This window comes from Silene latifolia, chromosome Y (assembly GCF_048544455.1).
Source record: "Silene latifolia isolate original U9 population chromosome Y, ASM4854445v1, whole genome shotgun sequence".
NCBI classification, from domain to species: domain Eukaryota; kingdom Viridiplantae; phylum Streptophyta; class Magnoliopsida; order Caryophyllales; family Caryophyllaceae; genus Silene; species Silene latifolia.
The window spans coordinates 360,896,693-360,919,889 of NC_133538.1; the positions used below are offsets into that span (position 1 = coordinate 360,896,693).

The 23,197-nt window shown below is 39.1% G+C and overlaps 1 non-coding gene across 1 annotated transcript; it reads left to right on the forward strand.

Annotated features, from left to right (window-relative positions):
* The first annotated feature begins 10,244 nt into the window (after positions 1–10,244).
* Positions 10,245–10,350, forward strand: LOC141636020 (small nucleolar RNA R71). The gene has a single exon (XR_012540665.1). It is a non-coding gene; the product is annotated as a small nucleolar RNA R71 (small nucleolar RNA).
* Positions 10,351–23,197: the final 12,847 nt, after the last annotated feature.

Here is a 23,197-nt window from a genome sequence, read left to right on the forward strand (position 1 = left end):
TACATAATTAAATATTAATTTGATCATACAATAATTATGTGACAAATTAATAAACATATATTCACTCAACTTATTGAGTAATACTTTACCATTATATCAACATATAATGGGTCCCATAATAGCTAGTTAGTTAAATTTTCAACCTCTTGTTAATGTAAATAACTAATTACCTCTACCTCAAAATATCTAAAAAACCTAAACATAATTTAGTAAATTAATATATTAATCCACTAAATCGAATCTTATTTAATCACATTACAATAAGATACACAATCCAACTCATATAAATAAGGATTAATTAATCCGTATCGAATACAATTAATTAATTTTTTATTTGGGTCTCATCCTTTAGGTGTGACCTTAAGGGATCAACTGATCACCACCGTCAACACGACAGTAACGTCAAACTTTAGTCAGCCAATCGTTGCTGATTAATGTTGATCAGTTGACTATATAATTAATCATCCCTTCCGTATTCTTCATTTGAGATTTAAATATGTGATCACACTATTGTTGAGGACACATACTCCAACAATCTCCCACTTGTCTGAGACAATTGTGCGTCATCAATTCTCTTGTCCTATTACAATCTCCCACCCAATTCAAGGTGCCTTGCAGGTCGTACTTGCATTTGATCATATCTTGAGTGGTTTCCTCGATCTGGAGAGTAACTGTCTGACCGAAATTATCTACCGTAGATACCTTCCGAGCGTGGCCACGCATTTTCAGTTCACTACTCCTCGAGTGGTCCTGAGATTTCAAACAACCCTGACAAGGGGGTGGACAATTCCTATCGCACTATTCCCTTCGTATTGCCACAGTTCATCATAACCCAAAATATACTCATTTGACTTCAATTACGACAGTCGTAGAGTATAAATCAAAGCCATTCAGAAATTTCTGCCAACTTGAGCGAATAGTCTCTAGTCAAAAGAGTTGACTCATAAGAATACTATAGTAGCTCTTGCCATGACGAGGCTTTATGAATTTCCATAACTCTATAAGCGGTCACTGCCCGACAGAGTGTCCCATACAGTCTGTCTATGTGATCGACTAGTCATCCCATATGACCCTATGGTACTTGAACTTGCCATTAATCGCATAACACTCTAGTCACTTCGAGCCCTCGCCTCCTATAAGTAACAAGGGGTGAATACTATGTTAATCCAGTTTACTTTAATAGGGTTCAAAATTGTCTCAACAAATTATTTGGATATAACGATAAATGCGATTATCATATATAAACCAAAATCAAAGTTTTTCATTTCATATCTTATAATCTAATACAAACTTGGCATGCGTTTCAGACCCATGGAAATAACATGTTGGTCATGCTTAGCCTGCAATAAAGGCTTGGTTAAAGGATCAACAATGTTATCATCCGTCCCAACCATACATATCTCTATTTCCTTTCTTTCAATGAAATCTCTAATTACATGAAATTTTCTAAGTACGTGTCTAGACTTGTTAATAGACTTGGGCTCTTTAGCTTGAAAGATGGCCCCACTATTATCACAAAAGATCGTGATAGGATCTTTGGCGGTAGGAACTATCCTTATCCCCTGCAAAAATTGCCTAATCCACACGGCTTCTTTGGCAGCTTTAGATGCTGCAATGTATTAAGCCTCCATCGTAGAATCTGCAATGAACGACTCTTTGAAGCTCCTCCAGCTAACCGCCCTACCATTAATCAAAAAAACAAAGCCAGCCTAGGATTTCAAATCTTCCCTATTAGTTTGAAAGCTCGAGTTAGTGTAACCATTCACACTTAGCTCAGAATCCCCTCCAAACACCAAGAATGAATCCTTAGTTCTTATCATGTACTTAAGGATATTCTTGACGGCTATCCAGTGACTCTCACCTGGATTGGCTTGATATCTACTTGTCATGCTCAAAGCATCTGAAACATCGGGACGAGTGCATATCATGGCATACATGATTGATCCCACGGTGGAAGCATAAGGGATCAATTTCATGCGTACAACATCTTTAGGTTCTATGGGTGACTGAGACTTGCTCAATGTAACCCCACTACCCATTGGAATAAAACCCCTCTTGGAGTTGTCTATGTTAAAACGTCGAAGGACCTTATTGATACCGTCGTTCGTGTACCAAAAATAAACCTAAATATACTAATGGAAGCTAGTGATAAGTAGGGTCGATTCTCCACAGGGAGGCAAGATATCTGTCTAAAAGTCCGTCTATTTAAGGCACAAAATGGGGGTTTTTAATTTGATTTCTAAATTACTCAAAGATTAAAGGAAAGAGAAATAAAGCAAGAGGAATAAAAGTGAGAAAGTACAATAAGAGTGATCAAATAAGAAAAAGTATGCCAGGATTTCGGTTCACCATGGTAGTCGATCGACTCAGTTGCAAATAGCCTAGACAATCTACTGTGAGAAGGATAAGGGAAAGGTCCTTCCAGTCCACTTTCTATCCGAGATTTACACTAACTTAACTTCCGTCCTCATTAGGGTAGTCTACTGTTCACAGCAGGTCTATTTATTCCAATCTTCCGATCCAGGAGTAAAGTTAACCAGATTAATGTAATTTAGAAGCGTGCACTCAACTAAATTGGTGTTATACTTATATTGCTATAGGGACAGATTCTCATATATAAATTATCTAGCCTATTCCCTAAATCGTCACAATTCTATCATGGATTCCCTATTCCTAAGATTAAGAGAATTAGCTACTCATGTTCCTAGAGGTGTCAACAATAATAACAACAAGCATGCTAATTAAAGGCATAATGAAACGATAACAATTAAGCATAAACAAGACTAGGGCAAGAGTAATAATGAAAGAACAAAAGATTAATGCAAACAAAGTATTAATATTAAAACGGAAAGAATGATTACAATCTTAAGAATCCGGCGTAAAGATCAATCCACAAAGCAAAGCAAAGGGTTGAGAGATTAAGCAGTAAAAGTAATTAAGAGAGATGTTGAAAAGGTAAAACAGAAGTTCAAGCGGTACTGAAAAAGTGTTTATTAACCTAGTCTCGACTCCCTTATATAGAGAAGCGATAATTAACAAAATTAAACCTATCACGGATTAAGTCAACCCGTGTAAAACAGCAAACCTCTCGATCGAGCACTTTCAATTCACTCGATCGAGGTCTTCTCCAGAAAATGTACTCGATCGAACAGTCAAAGTTCTCGATCAAGCAACTCCCATAAATGTCATTTCGATCAAGCTCTTGGAATCACTCGATCGACCACTTGTCCAGCCAATCCACACGATCGAACCATAAATCCTCTCGATCGAGTGGATGTCCAACATATCAGCCTCTAACTCGTCTTTGGCAGCTTCCTTGACCTTCCTTCACGAACTCCAAGGTATGACTCTCGCTCCAATATTCCCGTCTCCTTATAATGCATGCTGAATAGGACGAATAAGGCGTGGTTCCATTACTTTCAGGTTCATTTCTGCAAATTAGTCAAAACGAAACAAAGTAGCCAATTCGGGGCATTTTGCAATACATAACGGTACAAAAAGGCATAGAAATGCGTGCAATAAAAGGCTAAATAGTCTATATAAACTGCACGTATCAAATCTCCCCAAACCGAACCTTTACTCGTCCTCGACTAAACTAAATGCAAACTAATGGAACGGAAAAGAAAACTCAGAGCTAGCTATAACTTGTCTACTTGAACCAATTTAATGCAGTCAAAAGTTAACAGTCATAGCTACAGCAGTCAATACGCAAATGAGTTATATGATGTCCATAAATAAAGCTGACCTATCGACCTTGCAAGACTAAGAAAATCGGACTCTCATGGGGTCACTTTTCTCTCATGAAGCAAATGGTGAATATATGTGAAAGAGAGAAAGAGAGGCAGTCACTCACCTAAACTGCGACCTACAAAACATGCATGCAACAAAAATTGTAGACGATTCAAGTGCTACACATACATTCCAACCAAAAATGTCCGTCACAGCCGAGGGCTTACAAATGATATGGGAAAGTGAGGCTACAGGTGAGAAAAGGCAAAACAGATTACGGAAATGTGGAGGTAAAGCGTCAAGCCAGTTCCTAAACAAGACCAAATAAAACCATCCAAAACTCAGCTGACTAGAAAATAAAGCGCAAGTGCCCTTCATTGGCACACAACTCACTAACCAAATACACTATCAACTAAAAAAGATGTAAATATGGGCAGAGGAGTGAGGCCGTCACAAACTTCCCTTTTTTAATACGGTCTCATTTTTTCGAATACAACTAAGTTTTTTTCATTTTTTCTTTCTTTTTTTTTCTTTCTTCTTCTTCTGCTCACGTGTAATTCAATTTTTTCAATTTTTTTTCTTTCTTTTTCTCATTCTTCTCATTTCACCAACTCCAAACAATGAAAACTTGCCAAACTCGCACAGGGATGAACATACCACATAAAGTCACACAAAACTAGCTTGACAAGGCAGGCTAAATTTTGGGTGTAGCTAATGGGTTAAAAGGCTATATTTGGCTAAAGTGGAGCTGAATGGTAAAAAGGAAAGAAAGGGAAAATTTGCAAGCATCTCCCTGCATGTGACACCGACCACAAACCCAAATGTATGCATTTGACAAGAAATCGAATCTCATAAATGTGCAAAAGTGATGAACATGTTATGCAAGGAGTACTACTCTCAATTTCTAATGAACTGGTCATGAATGTCACAAGTTATATGACTCTAAATCTCAGAAATTGTAAAGTAGGTTGCCAATTTATCAGGTCAACTCTACACAGTCTGAAAAATTTGAACAAAGACTCGTAGATATGCGCAAAATTAAACTAGTAACTGTCAATTAAATGCAAGGCTCAAGTAAAAATGACAAGTTAAAATGAAATTTCATCACGGAAATCTACCGTTCTGACTCAATCTATATGCAAATGAAACGTGAATATTTTTTTTTTTTTTGAATTTCGGAATTTTTTTTTATCATTTTTATTATTTTTTTAAAAGATAAATACAATGCAAGCATAAAAAATAAACGTGAATGCAAAAACAATGCAAATGTCGACTCAAAGGATGCATTACCCTCCCCAGACCAAAATGGACAAGGCCATCGTTGTCCTCTAGCATACACCAGCAGATATATAAGGGGAAAGGGATAAAAACAACCAATAAATGCATGAAAAACAATAAATAAAAAGGAGACAAAATTAAATAAAAGATCAAGAATATACATACAAAACAAGAATTTCCCCAAACCAGCCAGAAAACTGGGGAAGTGAGTAGACCAGTAGCTACTCGTCACCCTCCTCATCCACCATCCTGAAGTCTGGGTCCACCTCCTGCTCCCTCCTCCTCCCCTCCTCAGCTCGTACTCTCTCCTCCTCCTCAGCGGTATCTGCCTCGCTGGCTGGCTGTGGTTACCCCTTAGCTGGGTACCGATTGAAAGACGGGTGTGGCTATACCTAAGGGATAGAACGTCCTCTCCTCATATGATGCTCGTGTAAAGGGAACAAAGCAAGTGCAATGTCCCGCTCCATACGAGCCTGCCTGGTAAGAAGCTCCAGAAGCAAACTGTCACGGCGCCCTTGGTCTAGGACCGCGGACGCCTCAAAAGGCGGAGGTAAAACAAAATTAGCCGGATAGGCCGGCTGTATTGTGTCAGGAATAGGAGTGGGAGTAGGCATCGGGGTAGGAATGGCCGTGGAAGTATGGCCACCTGTAGAAGGTGTGGATCCCTCTCTGGTCTCTGGTCTTTTCCGCTTCATAGAAGCGGACATGGTAGGAGGTGGAGCAAGTGTGAGGTGGAAAAAGGGTAGTGGTGGAGGTATCCTACCCTTAACAGTAGGAAAAGGGACAAGACGGGGTAGGGTGGTGCAAGGTAAGACCTCGGACAAGGAACCACATATCTTCCAAGTATGTTGGTCAAAAGCAAGCCAAGTCATAGACAGCATAGCTGCCAGGTCAAGGTACATATCAGTGTCTAGATGTTGTAAGTCACGGGGAAAGGCGGGGAATATAGAACGGGCAAGAAAAGTGGCTATGCCACCGCAGACAATGGTGCCCGAAGTCTTCTGCCCCACAGTATGAAAATACTGAGCAGTCAAATAGGCAATGTTAAGCACAAAGGGGCCCTCTCTATCTATGTTTAGATAGCCCCCAAGAATAGACAACTCAATGTTGTTCACATTGTTCGGTTCTTTACGGCCAAAAATGGTCCCACCAACGAGACGCAAGAAGTAACGGGCCGGGGGAAGGTAGATATGAGCGAGCTTGCTCTCCTTATAAGGTGTATGTGCCAAGGTCCGCCACAAGATGCGTAGGACCTTCCTAGGAGGGTCCCAGTCATCGGTAGAAGACAAACCTAACCTAGTGCCGAACTCAGCTAGGGTCCAGGTCGTGGTCCGGTTAAATAACCGGAAGGAGACACAAGAACTACCCTGGTCAGTGGCGTAGGCGGCAGCAGAAAAAGTGAAGGAACTGAAAAACTCGAGGGTCAGCTCCTAGTAGGTCGTGGCACTCATGGTAATCAGTCTAGACATCCACGTCCCGTTCAATATCTCAACTACGGCCTCGTAAATACCCAATCTCTCAAGTGACTACGACAAAAAAACTTTGTTGAAGCAAAATAACAGCTTTCTAAATTATAAAAACGAGTACGATGTATAACGTTAACAAAACGTACCTCGGGGTAATCGGGGTGCGGGCCAAGAGACTCATCGGCCCGGAAAGTAACTCGGCCAGCAGCGGGAGTTGCTCGTCCGCGACCCTGTCCTCTAATACCTGAAGAAGAAGCTCGTCCAGTAGCAGGGCGAGGTACTAAAGCAGCCCGGTAGGCAGCTGTGACAACTAGTGACGACACAGCAGGGGTCATCACCGGAGTAGACACGGTACCAGAAGTGGAAGCAGTGGTTGTACTTGTAGAAACAGAGCCAACAGTGGAGAAATGGAGGTGCGCCAGAGGTGCTAGCGGAAACAGAACAAACAACAGTAGTACGTAGTAGCACTAGCAACAGCAAGAGAAACAGTAGTGCTAACAGTCGGAGTGACGATGGTAACAGCAGGGACTACCGTTTCAGTCAAGGATGGAGTAACAGTCGAGCTAGTCAATGGCAATGTACTATTATCCACCCTAATCAGGCAAGCAATGGGGAAATTCAATCAATTAAACAGTAAAACACGAAATCCCCAAAAATCAGGTGGATTTTCGAAACAAATTCGTAAAACCCTAAGCCCTAATTACTTGAATTAAATCGAAATAAGAAAATAATAACCAAAAGAGTAATAGAGAGCACTTACTTGATGAATTACCCACAAAAATAGGCAAATAAATCGACAGAAATCGAGTAAAAGGCGGATTTTAAGCCAAAAACCCGAAAAACCCGAAAAACCCTAATCGCCCAAATTAACCGCAACAAAGACGAATTTCAAGGGGGAAGTTGAGGGATAATGTCTAAATAAGCACAAGGGAAATAATGTGGGTGATGGATTTGGTTTTAGGGAAAGATTAAGGAAGGAAATTGGGGTTTTTCGCACAAAAAGATGCACAAAGGGGAAGTATAGTTGATGAATGAATTTAGAATGAAAAATAGAAGTTAAAAGAGCAACTTCCTGCGTGTAATAGGCATTTTCACTCGATCGAGTGATTTGATATCACTTGATTGAGGACTCTGGCGTTCATTCTTCTCGATCGAACAATATTCCACTCGATCGATTAATCCTCCTTTTTGGCGTTTCGATCGAGTGACTGAATCCACTCGATCGAGCAGTTTTCTTGGGCATTCCTCTCGATCGAGTACAAAAAGTACTCGATCGAGTTGTTTTCTTATATAGCTCATCCCAATGCGTTATAATTTCCCCAAACCTGCATAAAAACACGCAAAAACATATCCCGACAATACCAAATCACAAAAATAAGCTTTCTATAGTCGGTTTCCGGTAAGCTATTTAATATAATGCCTATTATTTCTAAAAACGCAATAAAGAAGTCCAACGGAAATTCAAATTTAATAAATTATTACACGGGGCATTCCCCACTTACTTCCCAAAACACTTCAGTAGCCCATAAGAGGGCTTCTGATTGGAGGAGGTCCCTTCAGAATCTCTGACCGTCCTCTTTGATCGCCATGAGTTTGAATTTGAAATGATAGAAGGAGAATAGTTGGCACTCACTTACGCGCGAACTTTCTTCTTCTTCTTGATATTTCCATCGACATTGGCATCTCCATCACTTTGATTGACTTTAAATGCACTTTGACTGTTGACAACGCCATCATCCACTCTATCTGTACCTGCAGTAAGGAAAACAGAAGAATGGACCTCCTTTTGACTCTGAATCTGAGGCGGAGGGATTACAATTGCAGCACAATATTCAACATTCTCAGCTTGAGTGTCTATATGTGAGTCAGTAGAGGATAGGGCATTGCAAAGTTGAGCTTCCCTGGGAGCCCGAAGAGATTTAGACTGATGACAAATCAATTCTTCATGTCCTACCTGAAATGTGAGTGTCTTCCCCCCGACGTCGGTCACTGCACGAGCAGTGAATAAAAATGGTCTCCCTAAAATGATAGGGGTGTGAGTGTCCTCGGGGATTTCAAGAACTACAAAGTCTATGAGAATAAAGAATCTCCCGATCTTGATAGGTATGTCCTCTATAACTCCTAGTGGCCGTGATATACTACGGTCGGCCATCTAAACGGTCATGTTAGTGCAATTAATTTTGGTCAAACCGAGTCTACTAGCGAGAGACAAAGGTAAGACGCTCACGCTAGCACCTAGATCGCATAGCGCGTTATCAATCAAATGGGTACCTATGTGACAAGGAATTGAAAAGCTACCCGGGTCAGTTTGTTTGGGTGGTAACTTATTTTGAACTAAGGCAGTCCCTACTTCAGTTAAAGCTACCATCTCATGATCATTTATGTGCCTCTTACGTGTCAAAATTTCTTTCTTGAATTTCATATAAGAGGGTACCTGGGTAAGCAGCTCGGCGAACGGAACATTGACGTGAAGGCTTTTCAGGATCTCAGCAAATTTCCCCAATTGTTGATTAGCCTTGTTGTTCTATAATCGCCTTGGAAAGGGCACAGTGATAGGAATTTTGAGCCCTTTATTCCTTTCTTCTAAAGTCTCAGTGGGTTCAAACTCATCTTTGTTCGATCGAGCCTTTGTACCTCTCGATCGAGGCCTATCAGGAAATTTTTCACTCGATCGAACATTCTTAGCCTCTCGATCGAGTTCTTCAATATCAACAGTGTTCTATCAAGCGGTTTCAACCTCTGGATCAATTCCTTGAATTTCCACTTTACTAGATCGACCCTCAGAACCTCTCGATCGAGTCATATCAGCATCATTTCTACTCGATCGACCACCAGAAATTAGTCGATCGAGTAATTTCTTCGTGCTAGGCATGTTTTCAGCATCAGACGACTGTTCACCATCAATAATAACACTCCTTGGGTCTGATATGTCCTCAACAGCTGACAATTTTGGTCCTTCATAAGAACGACCACTTCGCAGGTTAATTAAATTTATCGTCTCATGTGGATTATTCTCGGATTGAGACGGTAAATGACCCGGTTTCCTCGTGGATTGGCTCGCGGCCAACTGAGCAACTTGAGTCTAAAGTGACATAATGGATGCTTCTTTTTGTTGGTCACTCATTTGCAGTTGCTTAGTCAATAATTGAATCATCGAATTTAACTCACCCAATTCACTAACTCCACTTGAGGAAGCTCCTTGATGCGGCGGTGGAAAAGATGGAGGCTTTACAAAGCCTTATTTTGCTTTATGAGGAGGAACATAGGGTTGTTGCTGCTGCGGTGGAGGAGTAGGATTAAGAATATTCTGACTGGTCCACCTCAAATTAGGATGGACTACCCCTTGGTTATTGTAATAGGAACCTCCTCCTTGCCTATATTGGTGAAAGGCAAGGACTTAATCCTTTTCTGTCAGACAGTCAACAGCAGTGTGACCGTCATTGCTCCCACATCTCTCACAAGTGACAGTTTTCTGTCTAGTCAACAGATGAACCGTCTATTGATAACCAGTAGCTTGCAATTCCAATCTATCAAAACGAGAATTCATGGCTTCTAGCTGAGCCACAACTGCATTGTCGACCGAGTGTACTGTCTGAATACCATCCCTCGGGTTCCCATACTCAGCACAATGGGTCGCCATCTCCTCCATAATGCGCCATCCCTTATCATCATCAATATTCTTTTTGAATCTCCCATTAGATGAGGCATCAAGTATAGCACAATGGTATCATACAACCCATTATAGAATTGGTTGCACAAAACCACTAATCAAATCCATGGTGAGGAAGGGACCTCACCAACTTCTTGAACCGACACCAAGCCTCATAGAAATTTTCATCAGGTGCTTGCTTGAAACTTGTAATCTTTCCTCTCAGCTGATTAGTATGTTGTGGAGGAAAGTACATTTTATAAAAGGCGAGAGCAAGAGTTTCCCAATTGGTAATACTCGCTGCAGTGCAATCAAGATCAGTAAGCCACTCCCTGGCTCCGTCAGTCAATGAAAAAGGAAACAGGAATTACTTTATCTTGTCTTGGGTCACTCCCTTAGTGGCGGGAATTGTAGAGCAATAGTCAGTAACGACCTCCATATGTTTTCACGGATCTTCACCCGCCACACCTCGAAACAGGTTCCTTTCTACCAAATTTATATAAGACGGACGGATATCGAAAGTGTTACCATCCTCAGTTGCAAGCTTGAAACCCTTGGGAATCGAGGTAGTTGTGGGCTATGAGTGACTCGCTATATTAGGCATCTTTATTGGCTTGATAGCAGAAATTGAATTGTCTTCTTCACAAGACGGGTCTTCTGGAAAAAAAAAAGGGTTGTAGCTCGGGTTCGAAAGTACTCAAGTATTCCTTTGGAATCTTTCTTTGCAGACGAAGTCTATGGCGAAAACATCTCTCTAGCTCAAGATCAGCTGGGACTAATTCCGACCTGTTTGACCTGGGCATATACAACACTGAATGGAATAAGTGAGAACTATCTTAAGGAATAAAAATTCCCTAAGACGGATAAAAATAAACGAAACAAAAGGCATATAAGGCTATTGCCTCCTCATCAACGGCGCCAAAATTTGATACAGTCGTTCGTGTACCAAAAATAAACCTCAATATACTAATGGAAGCTAGTGATAAGTAGGGTCGATTCTCCACAGGGAGGCAAGATATCTGTCTAAAAGTCCGTCTATTTAAGTCACAAAATAGGGGTTTTTAATTTGATTTCTAAATTACTCAAAGATTAAAGGAAAGAGAAATAAAGTAAGAGCAATAAAAGTGAGAAAGTACGATAAGAGTTGTCAAATAAGAGAAAGTATGCCAGGATTTCGGTTCACCATGGTAGTCTATCGACTCAGTTGCAAATAGCCTAGACAATCTACTGTGAGAAGGATAAGGGAAAGGTCCTTCTGGTCCACTTTCTATCCTAGATTTACACTAACTTAACTTTCGTCCTCATTAGGGTAGTCTATTGTTCATAGCAGGTCTATTTATTCCAATCTTCCTATCCAGGAGTAAAGTTAACCAGAATAATGTAATTTAGAAGCGTGCACTCAACTAAATTGGTGTTATTGTTATATTGCTATAGGGACTGATTCTCACATATAAATTATCTATCGTATTCGCTACATCGTTACAAATCTACCATGGATTCCCTAGTCCTAACATAAAGAGAATTAGCTACTCATGTTCTTAGAGGTGTCAACAATACTAACAACAAGCATGTTAATTAAAGGCATAATGAAACGATAAAAATTAAGTATAAATAAGACTAGGGCAAGAGTAATAATGAAAGAAGAAAAGATTAATGCAAACAAAGTATTAAGATTAGAAAGGAAAGAATGATTACAATCTTAAGAATCCGGCGTAAAGATCAATCCTCAAAGCAACGCAAAGGGTTGAGAGATTAAGCAGTAAAAGTAATTAAGAGAGATGTTGAAAAGGTAAAGCAGAAGTTTAAGAGGTAGTGAAAAGTGTTTATTAACCTAATCTCGACTCCCTTATATAGGAAAGCGATAATTAATAAAATTAAACCTATCACGGATTAAGTCAACCCGTGTAAAACAGCAAACCTCTCGATCGAGCACTTTCAATTCACTCGATCGAGGTCTTCTTCAGAAAATGTACTCGATCGAACAGTCAAAGTTCTCGATCGAGCAACTCCCATAAATGCCATTTCGATTGAGCTCTTGGGATCACTCGATCGACCACTTGTCTAGCCAAACCACTCGATCGAACCATAAATCCTCTCGATCGAGTGGATGTCCAACATATCAGCCTCTAACTCATCATTGACAGCTTCCTCGACTTTCCTTCACGCACTCCAAGGTATGACTCTCGCTCCAATATTCCCGTCTCCTTATAATGCATGCTGAATAGGACGAATAAGGCGCGGTTCCACTACTTTCAGTTTCATTTCTGCAAATTAGATAAAACGAAATAAAGTAGCCAATTCGGGGCATTTTGCAATACATAACGGTATAAAAAGGCATAGAAATGTGTGCTATAAAAGGCTAAATAGTTTATATAAATTGCACGTATCACTTATCAATATAAGACTCTTGACTTAGTGCCAATATCCTCTTAGATCTATCTCTATAGATCCGGATACCCAATATCCGTTGTGTCTCTCCTAAATCTTTCATTTGGAAATGATTCCCTAGCCACCCCTTAACAGAGGTAAGCATTGGTATATCATTGCCAATGAGAAGTATGTCGTCTACATACAAGATTAGAAAGATGACTTTGCTCCCGCTAAACTTCATGTATAAACATGGTTCTTCGACACTTCGAGTGAAACCATTCTCTTTTATACATGATCAAAACGATGATTCCAACTTCTCGATGCTTGCTTAAGACCATAGATGGATCTCTTAAGTTTGCATACAATGTTAGGATTTTTAGGATGTACAAAACCCTCAGGTTGTGTCATATAAACTTCCTCCTCTAAATACCCATTTAGGAAGCCAGTTTTGACATCCATTTGCCATATTTCGTAATCATGAAATGCGGCAATTGCTAACATAATCCAAATTAATCTAAGCATGGCTACGGGGGTAAAGGTTTCGTCATAGTGTAGGCCATGAACTTGGATGAAACCTTTGGCAACTAGCCTCGCTTTATAGACATCATCATTCCCTTCTATACCATTCTTTACCTTAAAGATCCATTTGCATTGAAGGGGTCTCACTCCTTTAGGCAAATCAACCAGGTCCCATACTTGGTTCTCATACATAGATTTTATTTCGGATTGCATGGCCTCTTGCCATAAAGTTTAATTTGGACTAGAAATTGCAGTTTTGTAGGTCGCGGGTTCGTCACTTTCCAAAAGTAAGAAATCTAATTCGTCGTCCCACTCGATGATGCCTACGTATCGATCGGGTTGGCGACTAACCCTAGCTGACCTCCTAGAATCGGAAGGAACAATAACTTGATTAGACGATGAAGGAATATCTTCTTACACTCTTCTCTAGTTTGTGGTTCTTGGACTTTGTTAAGTTCAAATTTTCTCCCACTCTGTCTTCTATAAATGTAATCCAATTCTAGAAAGACAGCCTCAGAAGCCACAAACACTTTGTTCTCATGACGATTGTAGAAGTAATATCCACGTGTATTCTTTGGATAGCCTACAAAGCAACACTTGTTAGATTTGGGCGCTAGATTATCGGTAGAATTATTCTGAACATATGCATCACAACCCCAAATTTTCATATATGACAACTTTGGGACTTTTCACTTCCATATCTCATACGGAGTCTTATCTGCAGCTTTGGTTGGACATTGGTTTGAAGATTTTATGGCCGTTAGAATTGCAAAACCCCAAAATGAATCCGGTAGATCCGTTTGACTCATCATTGATCGAACCATATTTAGTAGGGTTCGATTCCTCCTTTCGACAATACCATTGAGTTGAGGTGTGCCCGGTGGAGTGAGTTATGATAAAATACCACAATATTTTAAGTGAGAATCGAATTCATTGCTAAGATATTCTCCACCACGATCAGATCGTAGTGCTTTAATCTTCTATTTCAATTGGTTCTCTACTTCCTTTTGAAATTCTTTAAATTTCTCAAAAGCTTCACTTTTATATTTGATTAAGTAAACATACCCATATCTACTTAAATCGTCGGTAAAAGTGACGAAGTAGTCATAACTTCCCCTAGCAGTGATACTCATTAGACCACATACATCGGTATGTATTAGCCCCAATAAATCACTTGCTCGTGTCCCTTTACCACTAAAGGGAGCACGAATCATTTTGCCAAGGAGACAAGATTTGCATATTCCATATGATTGAAAATCAAATGGCCCAATAATTCCAGTCGACACTAGCCTTTTGATGCGTTTCTCGTTTACGTGACCTAATCGACAATGCCAAATGTATGATTCATTTGGATCACTTGTTTTGAGTCTTCTAGATTGTATGTTATAGATATCTTTTCTCGAGTTTAAAGTTTCAAGAACATAAATGCCATTAATTGAAGTGCCTTGGCCTATAGCCAAGTTATTCTTAGAAATTTCACAACAATTATTCTTAATAGCAAAAGAAAATCCTTCCATGTCTAACATGGCAACGGAAATGATGTTCTTCGATAAAGAAGGTACAAAACAACAATTATGTAAGTACAACTCAAACCCATTAGCTAAAACAAGTACATAAGTCCCTCTTGAAGAGACGGCTACCCTAGCTCCATTTCCTACTCGGAGATCTACATCACCCTTGTTTAACTTTGCCAAATTTCTAAGTCCCTGTAAATGATTACAAAGGTGAGAACCACAACCGGTATCCAATACCCATGTTGAGGTGGAAGTATAATTTATATCAATAACAAAGATTTCGGAAGAAATATTACCAAGTGGAGCTTCAAGTCCAACATTGATATCTCCCAAAAAGATGGGGCAATTCCTCACCCAATGGCCCATGCCATGGCAATAAAGGCATACGATATTGGTAGTCCCACTAGCCAATAAATCCCTATGGTTTGAATTAGACCTCTTATTTCTCTTCCTCTTCATGATTTTTCTCTTCTTGATGGCAAGCCTTTTGCGAAAACTCCCACTAGCTTTCTCATTTCTCCTTGCTTCCAAAGAAAAGGATCCCATGGTGTTAGTGAGGTTGTCTTCACAAGACTTATTCACTAGATTGCTAGTTGTGTTAGGAGGTGATGAAGAAGTAATGAAGTTAAGAGTATCATCGGAACTAATGCCAAAATGATTTTCTCTAGTCGTATCAAGGTTGTTCTGAGAGCAAATTTCGTCGAACGATTTGTGACATGATTCAATAGTGATCGGTGTTAATGAGTTGGATGAATCCATTGCGAAAAAGATAACTACAAAACGGATATAAAGGAAAATAATTAACATTTATCGTTTTAACAAAACTTGTAAATATTTTTAAAACAAGTTTTGGCATTTATATAGTGACCTTTACCCAATTATATTAAATGATTCCAAGACCCAAAATTCATATTAACTTGGATGTGAGCCAACGGGCCCTCTACACTTTACTAATATAACTTGGTGGGTTAACCTTCTTAATCGATTCTACAATTAGAACTCTCGGTCGATGAATTTACATTAGATTCATCTTTAGCCCGAACTTATTGCGGCTACGGTCGCAAAATACCTTCGTTGAGATCAACAAAAATTTAGAAGTGTAATAATTAATTATTACCCCACTTACCCAACCTCAATAGAAGCACCCCGAAAAATCTTATTGTACCCCGTATGAAATTGAGATTCATGCGCTCCTACTATTTGGTAAGGCTAAGTCTCAATCTTTTAAAAGTAAAGGTCTTGTCAATTCATTATCTATCAATTTTAAGTGAGCTAAAAGTCAAATTATTGATAATTATAATTGACACAGTCGAAGACTCGATATGATATGCATGTGTTGTTATGGCGATTTGGCGATGCATGCAACAAATTAAAAGAAATGCAAAGCAAATAAAAGTTCCTAGTATGGCCTTCCTAAAATAGATAATCAAATAATCTATTACAAATTCAGAAACCAACTCCTTTGGTCCCTTGAATCTTCAAGTGGCACGCCTCCCAAGAACACCGTTTTTTGTCGGAACGCCTTTCCGAATGGCACCGTCTTGAAGGAACTCTGGAATTACAAATAATAATAAAATAGAAAGCTATTCCTATTATACATTTGTAATATGAAAAAATAGTAAAAAAAAAAAAGTGATACGAGATCACATTAAATTACAACCGACTCAATATCACATTACATTACGGGTAATATCGATTAAAAACTAAGGCCATACTAAGATAAAATTACATAATTCAAAATTACATAAATAAAATATGACATTCAACAATGAAATATGCAGCATTATAATATGTATCTATCATGCCAAATTATGTGCCAAATCTCCCTAGTTAACTTATGTCGATCATATAACCCGGTTTTATGGAAATTCACGACTTTTAACTTATTAAAATCGTAAATTAATACTAAAATCTAATTTTAGTCCAAGTTAATTATCCTAACACTCTTAGGTCTCAAAAATTAGTCATTACTCAATTTTTGACAATAATTCAACTTGATATAATTTTATGCTCATTTTGACCCCAAAATCATAATATTTATAAAATAAATCCAAATTTAATTACAATAATTTTGAATTTTGAATTTCAAATTTTTGAAAATTCTGGAATATATCCATGATACTCATAATGTCAAAAATTATGGTTAAAATTTTCGAGTTTATTTCGAGATAAAGTAGTTGCGAGTTATCGGTTTTATCAAATAAAACATCTAAAGCATACAAAAATTAATCTAATCAATTTTACAACTTTAGATCTGATAAGTGGGATATAAATACAACCTAAAATAAATTTTTCAGGCCGTGTAATTTGTTTTAGCTATTTTTGCTAAAATAGTCACTATTTGTGTTATTTTTACTCTAAAAATTCACAAATTATGCAAAATAAATCAAGTTCGTCTTAAATTTTACACACAGAGATTAAAATGTGCATGCGACAGCATATTAAAATTTTATGGCCTGATTCGAAGTTTAACTATATTTAACCATTTTACCTACATTTAATTGATTTTTATCTCATAAAAATCATAAGTCATGAAAAATAAATCAAATTTATACAAAATTTTACATACAATAAGTAAAATATGCATGAGAGGTCATATAAAAATTTCAAGGTCAAAGACTATGTTTAACTATTTTTAGTATTTTAAATACCATTTTAATCATAAAAATGTAATAAAATTACTAAAAATCATTAAAATGAGCAATAAAATACCATAAATCATAAAAATGACCTAAATACATTTTAGGACCAGAATATATAACATGCATTAAAATTTCGTGGTTTTATCTAATAAATCACAAATTTTTAGTTTCAATTAAGTTACTAATAACTCGAAAAAATTATAAATCGATTGTGCATGCAACATCCTATGCTCCGATACCAATTGTTAGGTTCATATACCTATTATTATACATTTCTAATAGTGATTTAATCAATATATTAAATTTGTCATAGTGGATCTAGTGCATGCATAACAAAATAAAAGAATAAGAAAAAAAATGTTCCTTTCATTGTTATATGGAACGAAATGGGCACAAGTAAGGTCTCCTACCTTCACTTGTTCTTGAGCTATGATAAGTATTAGGATGATGCTCCAAGACTTTATATTATGAGTCATACTTTTGATTGCACCCAAGATTTGACCCAAAATTACTACTAATGTTAACTAGATATTATGTAGTAATGTACCCTTAATTATTAATAATATTACTAATATTACTACACTAGTAATATATGAAAAATATTAGTATTTTATGGGTTTTTGAGGTTTTTACATGTAAGGAAGAGATGAGCATCTAGAGGGAATAAAAATGAGAAATATTGAGAACAACAATTGTTCTTCCCACACCTTGAAAGTGCTGGCCATATTACTCTTTATAGAGCATTTTTGTCTTCTCCAAATATCACATGCATATGCTATATTGGTAGTGTCATATTATGTAGAGGCAACATCACAAGTGGTGCTTGTGTCATAAGATTTTTAGACAAAATAAAAGACTTAGGACAAGTGTCCTATCTACTCTAAAACCGGTGCCCATACTCTATTTTGGTCCATTTTTGTCTTATAATATTTGTCCCACAAATGCTTATAAGTCTTATGTTTAATTATCTTACATAACTAAATATTAATTTGATCATACAACAATTATGTGACAAATTAATAAACATATATTCACTCAACTTATTGAGTAATATTTTACCATAATATCAACATATAATGGGTCCCATAATAGCGAGTTAGTTAAATTTCCAACCTCTTGTAAATGTAAATAACTAATTACCTATACCACGAAATATTTATAAAACCTCAACATAATTTAGTAAATTAATATATTAATCCACTAAATCGAATCTTTTTTAATCACATGATAATAAGATACAAAATCGAACTCATATAAATAAGGGATTAATTAATCCGTATCGAATACAATTAATTAATTATTTATTTGGGTCTCATTTTTTAGGTGTGACCTTAAGAGATCAACTGATCACCACCGTCAACACGACAGTAACGTCAAACTCTAGTCATCCAATCATTACTGATTAATGTTGATCAGTTGACTATATAATTTATCATCCCTACCGTATTCTTAATTTGAGACTTAAATATTGGATCGCACTATTGTTGAGGACACAAACTCCAACATGTATGTTTTACTTGTAATTTCTATGTAAATTTCGGCAGCACGACGGCACAAACCGTCACCTACTAAACCTGTTTTTAAGCTAACCTGAAGGAACAACAAACACCCAGCAGCAAAGGCACTCAGGCCATTATATACACAACCAAAAGACAGTATATACATCAAACTGGGGGCTCTCGCCCAAAACAAAGTCCGAAAACTCCAAAAATGTGCAGATATATAAAACGACAAAAGCAACGACTAGTCCTGGTGACACCTCAGCTCAGCTACGGTCGCCTCAAGAGCGGCAATCTCGGCATCCCTGACCTCCAGCTCTCTCAACAAACAAGTTGTCTCCACACGGGACTGCGCCAGCTCGCGCTGCAAGTCACGCTCTCTCTACATAAAAATGGAGAAATGCCTCATTTCAATAAAATAAAATAACATTTCGTTGCAACAAAGTTTAAAATGTCAAGAAATAAATAAGAAAGGGGAAGGGAGGTTCATACATGTTGTCCCGGGCCACCTAAGAGTGCCTCGATGGCTGTAGCTCGCAGCCGGTTGGCCATCCTCCACAGCTCTACATACTTGGACGGTGCCACCTGCATTCAAATACAAAGAAGGTTCAAAAAGAAACAAATTCATTCCTATGCAATAAAAAACGATAAGGGCAACCAAAGCTGGGAGCTTACCCTCCTCACAAGGTGCTGCCACTCCTCCAAGCCAGCGTCTATCACCTCCTCGCCAAAGTCGCGGATCTCCAAGATCGCCGTCATGCCGCCGCGTCAGTGTACTCCAGTGTCTCTGGGTAAGCTGGGGGCTCAATGCCCGCCACCTCGATCTCCTACAAAATCAAATGATTTCTTTATTTGACGATCGTTCGTCATTTGTCAAATCAATTCAAAAGCGAGTAAAAAGGTAAAGATGCTTATCACGATCGGCCAGTACGCCAACCTCTGACGGACAAACTCAGAGTAATCCTCGCCAGGAAGAAGGAGGGCGTCACCACTCACGTCAGCCAAGTCAGCCTCTCTCCCAGCCGCAAAAGGCTCCCTAAACATCGTCCGTGGAGGATCGATGGGGACCGTAAAGGTGTCACGAGAGAACTGTCGAGTCAAACGCTCGCCCAAGTACCACACAGGTCCCATGGGCGTCGTCAGCAACAACTGACTCAAGCTCCTAGGATGAAGGACCTCAGCCACGAATGTTGGAGCCTCAAGGTAGCTCTCCCAAGGTCTAGGCATCCACTAAAATAAGAAAACAAGGGGCATTCCTATGATCGGCTTTGAACGGGAAAGGGGGTCATTCCTTTGATCACTTCTAAATAAAAGACAAAAGGAAAAGTAATTAAATAAGGATCGAAGGCGCTTACTCTGTCCAACGTCAGGGCATTCACGCCCCTCCGACAAACGTCGTAAGAAGAGCGCTGGCTCTTCATACGGCACACCACCCAGTCCCTCACAACAGGGTACGCCATCGACTTGGGCTCCGTCCTCTTGGCCGCAAAGCTAGGAAAGTAGGAGTACACCCACGCCTCCAGACAGAATAATGATTGTTTTCTACAAAGACAATAATAGCAATAAAGAAATAAAGAAATAATGATCTTTCATAATTAAAAAAAAAAAAGGTTCATACCTTCAACAAGAGCCCAGGATCAACAGTGGTAGGAGGGTCACCTTCTCCATCAGCTTTGGACGTACCATAGCCCTCATGTAACGGGCGAGAACCGCAAAGCCAGGAGTAACCCAGTCCCAATGACCCAGGCTACACAAGTCAGCAAGGAAGGGAAGAAGCTTCGTCGATTTAAGAGAAGTTTCGTCGTGCAACCGGAAAAGGACCTCAAGTTCCTGGCCCCCTGTATCAATTTAAGGCAAAGCTATCTTTAGCATAAGACAAATGACAAATGAAACGGCAAGTAAAATAAGAAATTACAAGCTCAAAACTTACCAAACTCCTCGCCGTCATGTAAGACAGATGGCTCTCTGCCGCCCAAATGTGATGTCTGCCATCCCATTTCTCGGCCCACTCTGGTGCACCCACAAGCTGGCACGTTGGCCCTCCGCGGGACCTCCTTAACCTCCTCCTCCAACTTCTCCTCTTGTCTCTCTCCTACCACGAGAGCACGAGAAGGGTCGAAATCCACGTCCATGGGGACACTCCCTGACGTAGAAGGCACGTCACCTGCAAAGTCAAGACAAACGGGGCCATGCCAGGCCATGACAAGCCTCTTTTGGGCCGTTTCAAGCATTTTCGAACATGAAAAGCGGTTTTTCTCGCCATCTTTGGCCATTTATTTCAAAACCCGACCACACATGTGGTAGGTTAGGGTAATTCAAGTCTAAGTTCAAGCCTAGTTGCGGGTTTGAGTGGAAATTTCGGCAGCATTTCACTACAATAGCGATTATGCCCTAAAAATTGTCCTAGAAGAGTTATCACAAATTGAAAATTCAACATGATAGCAATTTTCGAAACAGTGAGAAACCGTCTCATTTTTCACCCAAATGCTCAATACTTGATGAAAATTCAAAAAGAATACATGGTTATGTTCCTAACATTGCTAATTACCCATTTCTAATGTCACTTTTGCAAGACAAATCGATTTGAGGCAAAAGCCCCAAATTTTCGAAATAAAGGGAAGAAAAACCCCAATTTTTCCGATCAAAATCAAGCAAGAACGCAATTTAAAGCAAGAATAAGATACATACCTTGATTATTCATGGTTTATGGCACGAATTGATCAAGTTTTGATGGATTGTTGGTTAAATTTGAGAGAGTTTAAGAAGACATTGTGTTTTGTGAAAATGAAATAAAACACGAGTTATCGCGTTTTTACCCAGACAGGGACAAGCCCAAGAAAAGATGCATCACTAGCTGCGCCCCTTCTAAAAGCCGCACCTTTTGCTGCGCCTATTCCCCAGCGAGTCCTCAGCTCCAAATTTGAAAATCCGTTATAAGTTTGTTATTTGTGGGCCCAAGTTTTGTGCGCCTCTTCTCCGACGTCTTATACCGTATACTTAGCTCTCTTGGGCATTCTTTTCGTCCAGGCCCGCATTTTTTAGGCCACTGCAAAACCGTCACAATGATTTATTTCTCAACAAGGACCCTTTGGAGACAGTTCACAGGCCCATCTTTTATTATCAGGATTTCGTTTGCAAGAACTGATCAGACTTCCAATGGTGCTTAGGACGCGCCACTATCAGTCAAGCCTCTTCATTTTCCTCGATGATGTTTAAGAAGCACCTTTGTCGATGCATTTATATTCCCCGTGAGCTTCATTATAGCCAATGTACTTCTCGAGAAGTGGAGTTTGTTTGAGAACAGACACAAGCAGATTTCCTCAAGAATGATTCAATCCCGACAGAGTCATCCATATATCCTCTAGCAGTATTTCGCAGTGTTTCTCTTGACGATCAAGATGTTCCTAGTCGTCAGTATATATTTCTCCAGTGATATTTTTCAGTATTGTTATTGACAATCAAGACATTATATGCTTCCCCAAGCGATATTTCATTGCCATTCACAGCCCACGAATTTCTCAAAAACAGAGTTCGCTTGTGACCGACGCAACCAGATTCTCCAGCAGTTTCTCCCAACGTCCAGCTGACCCTCATATACACCAAATCCTTCAAATCTTTTAGATAATCCTTCAAATCTTTCAGATAATCCTTCATCCTTCCAATAACTCTCATGCCTTCAGACTTAGCCTTCAGTCTTCATACACCAAGTTATCTTCAGACCAAAAGTTTCGCCGAAACACCTTCAGTCCCGTTTCACCCAGCAGTATCTCAGGTATGGTTTCTTTTTATGGCTGGCGAGCTTCCTTACGTAGTCTAATGGACTTTAAATGACCCTCCCCGATAGTCGATAGAATCTAAAATGTTCCCGACAACAAGTCCTTGGTTCAGACCCCTTGAGCCGCCTTGCGTCGCCATAGTCGTCAGGTTGTAATCTTCCATTGACCTGATGGCTATAATTTGAATTTCGCCTTTTCCAAGCCTCAGTCAAAGTGGGGGCTCTGTATATACCTTATTTCTACACCTTCCGCCAACCACCCAGTGATGATTGGGCCGCATGTTTGGTACGCGGAACGATTTATGACGGTTCGTAAGTTTATCGTCAAGTGATAGCTCAAACACTCGAGTCTACCCCTTGGTCATCATATACGCACCGATACACTCGTTTTGAGTGTAATTAGAGTTCATTTGGAGTCCGAGTCAAAAACCGCTTCATTTTCTAAGAAACCGTTTAAAATGCCGAGTCGGAATGTTCTAGAATGTTCTAGATATATATTCCCAATCAAATTTTATATATTTTGGTAAAATATCTTCCGTATATCATATTTTACAGAATAAGGAAGTATAGATCTACCGTAATTCCATAACAGAAATGCCAAAATCTTTCTTCCGGAGGAGGAAACCTCTGGGGAAATGACGCAACAGATGCTGCGCCTCTTGGAAGGACCGCAACAACTTCTGCGCCTCTTCCCCTGCCCTGTTTGGCTGTTTATGGAATATTTTCGTAATTTCTTTCCAAAGTTTGTGTCATTCC